Raw genomic sequence first — 9093 nt, forward strand, 5'->3', positions numbered from 1 at the left:
CACTGTCCCCCATAAACTGGCAGCCCCGTACATCTAATTGTCCTTGAAAGCTGACTCGTGCTTTTTCTCTTAACACTTTGCCTTCCTTAAGCACGCTTGCATGCCAACAGCCATCTTGCAGCCAGTCGAACGCACACCATGGTGTTCCGATTGCCTGATTCGTGTTGTCATCTGTTTCCCCTTGTGTTGTCAGCTCAGCTCGCTTTGAAGCTCAGCACCTTCAAGACCTTCCAGGCTCCTGTCCTAGGTGCCTTGGTGTGGGCAATGCCTGCTGTGGTTGGCTCCTTCCTTGGAGATATTCAAGCCATCTGGACACAGTCCTGGGCAACGTGTGCTAAGTGACCCTTCCTGAGCAGGAGGGTCGGACTAGATGATCTCCAGAGGTCCCTTCCAACCTCAACAATTCAGTGATTCTGTGAACTCTAGGATAAAAAGCAAAGATAAATTCATATACTTCAGGAATCTCTGTGGATGTCTTGTGTTTTTTTGTTTGTTTGTTTGTTTTTGTTGTTGTTGTTTTTAAACTTGTCCTGGGCCATGAATCAACATGTTAACAGAGAGACAAAGTAGGCCATGAACTGAATTTAAAAGTACAGGTTTTCTTCTTCTCTTAAAATATGCATCCATTTTCTCATCTCTCTTAGACTGACAGATATAGGCCTAAAAGTGAATGTGCCTCTTGTGAAAATAGGTAAAACTAGATGGTTGGATTCCAGCAATGCTTCCTTGCTTTCTGCATCGTAGAACTGCATGCTAATCTTTTGTGTCCATGCAGAGCCTTGATAAAGTTACTGTGTAGGCACCAAGTGTGCATATGTCAGATTTTCTGCGTGTTTGTGACTGACCCTTCTTGTTTCTTGTCATTAGGAAAACTTGGATATGTACTCCTGAGGAGAACTGATGAGGAAATCGCTGACACTCAAGATGGCAGTGCAGGTTAGTTCTGGCTTTCAATTTTCTTTACTGTGTTCTGGCCAAAAGCCTCCTCTGAAACAGCTGAAATGAGTTGAAATACTGGATATTTTTTTAATCTATTCACATTTCTGTATAGCCTTAGCGCTTACAAGCCATAGTCAGGGACTCCAGGGCCCTGCTGGTAAGCTCTGGACAGAGAGTCAGCAAACAAAACCAGTCCTTTTCCCAAATGCTTATAACCGAGCACAAGAGAAAAGGCAAGAGATGGCTGTCAAGAGGTGGGAATACAAGGAAATGCATAGTCCTACTCTGAATGATGAGCACTGCTCTCACTGCAGCAGTAGCCTGACAGTTTTCATGGGTTTTGAGCAGCCCAGCAAGAATTTTCAGGAGGTAAGGAAGACTGCCAGGTGCATATGAAAACCTTCTCCCAAGCGTGAAGGCGGCAGCTTAGAAGAGAACATGCTTCTGCATTTTTGTATTGAGGGCTTAGTCAGTGAGAGGTGCTGTCAGGGCCGGCTCAGAATTCAGAGCTGTTTTCTGGGCACTCAGTGGGAACTAATGTAGGAAGGAGGGTAATTCATGAAAGGCCTTAGCAACTCTGTTTGCTGTGAGAGAAGACACTTGAAGGGTTTCAGGAGAATGCGCTTTGTGATGAAGGGAATAAGTTCAGAAGATGACCTTTAGAGCAACTTTCTGAATGGATCTGAGTGGGGCAAGGCTGTACTTCAGGACAGAAGAGGATGTTGCAGTAGTTGAGCTGATCATGCCTTGAGGAAGAGGGGTAATTATGCAATACCTCGTGAAGGCAGTACCTCGCCCACGTTCCGCAGCCTGTGCAAGACTTGAACAAGGGGAATAAAAACCTATAAAAAGGTTCAAGCCAAAACTTGTATGCATCATAATTATCATCCTGTATGCATCGTAATTAATTGAAGCTCTCTCAGGAGCTCCCTTCTTGACTTGTCCTGCTGTTTTTGGTAACAGCTGTGAATACGAAGTTCAGGGGAAATCAGAGGCAATAGATTCACAAATACAGCTACTTTGCAAGGCTTTACAGTTACTTTGCAAGGCTCTGGCCTATCATATGCCAAAGTCAAGCTGCATATAAGTACCATGTGCCTTTTTTTTTTTTTTTTAACTTCCCAACAAAGATGGAATTTTGCTCTCCCAAGGAAGAACATGTAATGCAGTTTGAAATCAGATGCACGACAAATACATATAATGGGCTGGAAACTTCCTAGATCTCGCAGTACCTTCCAGGGTAGACTGCACTTGATTTTTGACTTAGTGTGACCTAATCTTGTTTTTGTTATTGCCTTTGAAATGCTTGCAGGTGGAAACACGCAGTCTACAGCAGCAATTCCCCATCCTCCGCTGATGATGATGAACAACATTCTGCCCAGGAATCTACTGAAGAGGAGGAGCAACTGCCTGCCTGTGAAGCATTCTCCTCCCTGCTCTTGTACAGAGTCTAAATGGTGGCAATACTTAATGCGTTGGCATAATATGTAAGTTGTTGGCACCGGTGGCTCTTAACTGGGCTCTCTACCATTGGACTTTTAGAATTGATTCTTTAAGAGCAATTGGATTTTTTTGGAGAGGTTAGGCATAAACTCTAAATAGTTTAATGTAAAATTCTGCTGCCCCTGCACTTTACAGTAGGCTATTCAGAAAGAACCCCCCCCCCCAACAGAAAATGTATAAATAGAGGCAAGGATGGGGTTTCTTTGCCTTCCTTTAACCTAGGCCATGGGTTCTGTTGAATTTATCTTTAGGTAAACTGAGGCATCAATACATTTGTGTGCTTGAAAAACTTCTGCCAACACTGAGCTTTTATAGTAGTAGTAAAAAGCCATTTCTTAAGAATTTTTAAAATGCAAACTATATGGAGATTCAAGGTAGAGGGAATCCCTTGCCATAGTTAAAGGCTTAGTGACTTGTGTGATCAAAGGAAAGTATACTCCAAAAGTGTCCTGGTTTAAAAAGGTGCTTTGGGGTTTTGTCGTCTTTGAGTGTTTCATGTACATGTGACCTTGATTAGTGTATAAGCAGGAGAGGGTTATCTGTTAGAAGTCAATTGTAATCTTTTGCTTGAAAGACCAGGTGTTTCCCTTTGTGGGCACAATATCTGAAGATTTAAGAGTGAGCTGTATATATTCTCTATCAGCAAAACTCAATTCACAGCATGATGAAATAGAACTTTAAATTCTTCTCTTTCAATAAGGTTAAAAGTACTGCAAATAAGGAAACCAAAACCTTCAAGTGTTTTGCTGCTTTATTCATTGACATTCTCTTCTAAACAACAGCAGGTTAGCTTTGCTAGTTGGTATTTAAGTATCATCTGGAAATGCAGAATACCTTTTTCTTCCTCCCACCTTTACCCTTTCTCCTCAGCTATTGCCGACCAATTCTGGGAGACAAAATCCAATAACTTGCAACTTTTTAAGAAGGCATGAAAGGCTTTGCTATCAAGTCCTGCTTGTCTATCTGGAGATAGATCAGATCCATGGACTAGCAGACTGAGTTTAGTGAACTGTTAAAGATATGAAGTGGAAATGGGAGGAGGCAGATGGACTGGGGGGAAGCAGCAAAAGTTTGTGGAGAAGCTGCAAGGCTTTAGATAGCAGGACAGCATGAGTCGTGATATTTGATGATGTCATTTGAAGGAACAGCAAGAAAGGCTTCAGGTAGAGCCTCAAAGATGTCAATGTCTGAGGTAGTGCTACTTGGGCTGAAGGGCTTTGAACTCTTTGAGGAGGCCTACGTTAATTGTTATATCCTAAATCCATTTTCTTCTCATCCTCTTTGGAAAGATAAGGTGGAACCTTTGCACCTTGGCTCCTGGACATCAGAGAGCGACATGGCTCCCCCCAGACTGAGGAAATGGAGGACTGTTTCCAGGGCCAGCACTGACCCCTGACCTGGGGGCTTAGCCCTGAACTACTGGAGCCTTCTGTGAGAAAAGGGACCCGCTTTGCTGCCAGAAACTCTTGACGTGCTGGAATTTCAGTATTCAGTTTTAGAAGGGATTTACCAACAGCATCCAAGTTAAGCACTTTCAAAGCCTTTGATGGTAAACGCATCCAGTTAGGGTTTGTGTTTCCATGTTCAGGAAGACATCATCAGCTGGAGAGTAACCTGTTTCATCTTTTAAACACCTTCCTTTAAGGCCAACTCTCAGAAGCCTGGAAAGTGAAGGCTGTACTCCTCCTGAAGTCTGCTGATGGAAATGGAGGTAGTTGTCTTCCTAAAGTCGCTGAAACACAAGATGGGATTGAGCTTCGTAATTTTTCAAGCTTTGGCCTTTATGAAGCAAGAGCTGACACTGTAGTTAAGGCGTTGAAGTGCTCAACTGATTTCTCTGCTGAACAATGTAACAACTCTACTTTGCAGTGGCAGACTGTGGGAAGGTATGCTTTTAGTGAGCACATCTTGATTGCCTTTTACATTGCACTCATTGCATACACTGGGCGCAGGATATAAACAGCCATCTCAAAGTCACCGCAGTGATTCCCCTAGGCAAACTTCCAGATCTGTCGAGTAAGCCTGTGTGTGTGAGAATGTGGGGAAGGCTGGGTCCAAGTGAATCTTGACTCCGAAAACACTTCAGAAAAAAGTTTTCAGTAGTGTTTTCCGGCTAAGCAAATGTTAATAGGTTCAGGTAGGGTGCCCTCGTGATAACAGTATCCAGTTGCTCGGGAAAGCACAGCATTCAGGTGCTTCATCTTCACTTAAGTGCCCTTGAAACTGGAAAAGGAAACTCAAAACAATACCTATCCATCTGAATTGGCAAGCAACAAAACTTGTGCATATGCTGGACTGTTCTGTAGTAATGTTGTAAATGGAGCTTCCCAGGAGACTCCAAAAGCCTCCACCTTACGTGGACATGTGGAACATAAATGAGAGTTGGTGGTGTCCTCTGGCCTGCCTGTGTGCTGGTGAAAAGGAAGTTTGTATGAGAATATTGAGCCATGTAGAATAGGCTGCTATGTAACTAATAACTCTGTATCTATGCAAACTAACACATGTAAACACATGTAAACAGGATGTAAAATGTAAACTGATGAAAACTGTATCAACCAGACAGATAGTACATCGAGACAAAGTGTCAGAACACACCTACCAAGACAAACCGATGACTTAATAATAGGGTATAATTTCTGCTCCGCTTAAATTACAGACCTAGCTACACAGACAGAAAAGGACCTTAACCTCTGCCTGACTTCAGAGCTACTGAGATGTAAGTCACTCCTAAGGAGTCTCGCAGCTCGGTTTGTGTGGGGCGTGCTTGAGAAAAGAAGCCGAGCCCTTCGGCAAGGTGGATGAGCCTGGGTGCACTGCTGCACCCCCGGGACTGCTGAGTTTTCAGCTCAGGATGGACTTGTGCCCAAGTCAGTCTGGAGCACAAGGCAGGAAAGGTGAGGGCAGGCACTGTCCTGTTTGCCTGGTCATGAATCATAATTTCAAAGGTCATTTTGGAAGAGTTGACCAGCCTTCAAGCTGTCTGAAGAGCTCCCCAGCTCACAGCCTGCTGCCTCATTTCCAGAGGCTCCTTCAGACCAGGTTTCTGGCTCAGGAACATCACAAGCCATTGCCTGTACGTGGTGCCTCAAGCACATTAGCACATGCTGGTGGTACATGTGGGCACTGACTAGACATTACTGGTAGATGACCAGAGAGGCAACCATCAGATAACCCAAATGGAGATCTTCCTCTTGTGTGGCAGATGAGCCCTCAACCATGTAACATGTCTGCCCATACTGTCACAGCTCTCAAATGTTTCTAGTAAAGGTCCAGCTGCTGTAATACAGTGAATCTTCTGTAAATTCTCTCCCTGCCACCCTGGAGCATGGTTTCTGAAATACTCACAGATAGCTGGTGCCGCTTGCTGGACCAATAGGCTCACTGCCAGCCTTTCATTAACATTTTCCACAGACGTCCCTCCATAGCATAAGAGCCTAATTTGCCACAAGCAAATATTCCAAAAATCGAGTGTTCCTCAGACTTTTGCTAACGATAGTACCTTTTCTGAGATAACACCCATTTGCCCTGCAGTTCGTATAGCTAAAACCAGATTTTGGCATGCCATTTGACACGCTGCCCAATCATTTGTATTATTATAATCCCAATTCAGATCTCCTCGTGGGCAAGGCTGTCGGTTATCATCTCAGTCTGCCAATTCCCTATCCTTTTTTCAATATCCATTCTCTATCCCCTGGCTGAAATATCTGTTGAAACAATACTTGAACATCCCCCTAACAAATGGGATGTCCCTCTACTCTTGTACAAAACAGTCAAGCTGCCTTTTCCGGGTCCTCCCACACCTGGGGCATTTGCTGTGCCCATTGAAGTAGATCTCTGGGAGCCCACGGCCAATAAACGCAGGCACGCAAGACCAGTGCCAGTGCTCACCAGATGAGAACCTCGCTGTGTTCTATCTGGGGTGCCAAACAAATAAGATAATCTGTTTTGTTTTCTTTGCTCTCGGGTACTGGTAATGAGGAGCAGGAGTCATATTTCTAAGTTTTTAAGCATTCTTGCTGGTAATAAGGTCCTTCTTATGATCTCAGCCAGGTAGTGAGAAAAAGGAATTTCCAACTAAGCTGTAAAGCCTTGTACCTGCTACTGGCCTATCAGACGCAAAGGCAGAACTGAAATCACATCTGCATCGACACCATGTGCTTCCTGCTGCCCTATAAGGTACAGGGGCACAATGACCTCACAACGACAAAGAGGAGCCATGCGCCTACCATGGCGTTATGTGGTGCTGAAGGCAGAAATAACCTGACAGGTTAAAAACAGCAGACATGTGACCGGCACTGGCCTATCAGGCACTGAGCCACAAGTGACATCACAACCACAAACGGCACCCACATGACCAGCACTGGCCTATCAGGCATTGAGCCACAAGTGACCTCACAACCACAAACTGCAGCCACGTTGTTACAGGTAAACGCGACAAATTGACAACCACTCGGGCCGGGTTGCATAAATTCCAATTTAATAAAATAATTAAGCAAGTCACAAGTAAGCAAAACAGCGCTGGGCGGCCGGGGAGTCTCCTGCTCCACCAACGGTGCGCGCAATCCCCCCTTCACAGTCTCCTTATATGCAATTCCAGCTCCGGGTATACAGAGCACCTCCTGTAACTTCTGCGGTTGCGCCAGCTGTTGCTAGGGGGTCTTGTTCAGCCCTCTGCATTATGAGTGGTGACCCTCAGGTCACGCATATATTTTACAGCTTTCGAGGTCGTGCTATATTTCACAGTTGTGTGACATCGCCATTACCATATTAGGCTATCTAAACTAACATTGCCGCTTCGCTATCTCAACTCCCTTATCTCAGGCGGGGTACATGCCCCCACCACAGGATGTAGGATGTTCCCACAGATGTTCCCAAGGCTGTTTCTTACTTTGATGTAACCAATTAGCACACATCACAGTCCAGGATGTTTCAAGGCTGTTTCTCACTTTGATGTAACAAATTAGCACATATCACAATGTGCTTCCCATTTATGCAGCACACTTGAACGCAGACAGGATGGACTTTGCCTAAAGGCGGTGGTGGGATGCAGTTGTCTGGGCACAGGTAGGAAAGCCTGAGATAACCTGGGTTGTCTGCCCAGCAACCACTCCAAAGGGGCATGGTTTTCCCATAAGTCCCATCCATGTGGTTATGCTAGAAACCCCAGGCATCTGACATGGCCCTGCCAGCCTGTTTCTATGTCATTAAATCAAGTGTCTGCACTGAATTCCATTAGCAGTTTGCACTGTAGGCATCTCCATGTGTCTGAGCACCATAGTGAGGGGTGCTCTAACAGTAGTGGGCATCTAGTGTCATTTGAGATGGCCAAAGAAATTCTCCAGCTGGCCCCCACCTCATGCTCTAGAAGGATGTGTGTCTCCCAGTTGCTCCATGAGAGCAAGCAGACACTGGCACATGCCTGGGACCACCTCTGTCTCTTCCAATCTCACCAGGTGTTTGTGTGTGGGGAACTGACTCCCACCCTCCATCTCAGGTGATTACAATGGGAGCTTGGAGAAAGAGCTCCCATGCAGACATCTGTGTTGTGCACACTTCAGCTTGGGCAAGGGGAATCCCACCTGCTGTGCATTTGTGCAGTTCACAGGAGTTTGCTGAATCCCACTCCAGTTCAGGGCCTTCCAAAACAGAACGAGATGCCCAGACTGACTCATCTGAGTCAGCACCTGAACCATGTGTCAATGAGCTCCCTTCTTGCTCCTTTCTACATGTCCTGCCTAGTTAAGACATGGGAATAGGGGCTTCCAGAGTGGGACATTTCCACCTCTTGCAGATAACCCTCCTCTGATGAAACAATCTGTAATGCTGGAATGAGTCCTCCTTCAGTGCTTAGAGAGGGACCACTGGTGATTATTTTAGTTTATTGGAGTGAACATTTCCCAGGAGGAGGGAGCACAAGGGACAGAGAAATTCATGATTTCAGCTGGGCCTCTGCTCCTGAGCAGGCCAGGCTCCAGGGACGGAGGGAGGTCGTGGCAACCAGGCAGCACTGCCCAGAGACAGCTGTGTGCAGGAGCAGCTCCTCCACAAAGAGCAGCAGGGCTCTGGGCACTGCCTGCTGCTGCTGACATGAGAGGAGAGAAGGCAGAGAGAAGTGCAAGGCAGTGTGGAGTGGGAGGCCAGAGGAGAGCTCCTTGTGGGAGAAATCTTCACAGCCCCTGACATGGTAAGTCTCTGGCTGCAGGGCAATGCTACTGAGGTTCCTGGAGGGTGTCTCCTAAACCCATCCCATCCCATCACTGATAGGCTTTTTAAGGATTGCTCTCCTGGCTCCTCCAGTGCATAGGCAGAGGAGGAGATGCTTCAGAGCAGGGATTCCCTGCCACACTGTCACAGCGACAGGGCGTGCAGCTCCATTCTGCCAGGGGTGGCTGCAGAGTGTAAAGCCAGGGAGCACACCCCGGTCTGCGCAGGGCTGTAATTCAGAGCAGTGTCCCTGTGCCCCAGGGTGCTGCGTGCCCGGGACAGTGACTCTGCTGCTGGTGGGGGACAGCCCTCAGCCTGACTGGGGAGCTCCCCACAGCACTACGGGGAGAACCTCCGTGGGAGAGCAGCGACCCCCAGCAGGGTAGGTCATTCTCCTGCTGAGAGGGTGCTGCATGGGTCAGGGCTGCTCACAGTTCTAGCTCATGC

The sequence above is a fragment of the Apteryx mantelli genome, chromosome 11 (assembly GCF_036417845.1).
Source record: "Apteryx mantelli isolate bAptMan1 chromosome 11, bAptMan1.hap1, whole genome shotgun sequence".
NCBI lineage: Eukaryota > Metazoa > Chordata > Aves > Apterygiformes > Apterygidae > Apteryx > Apteryx mantelli.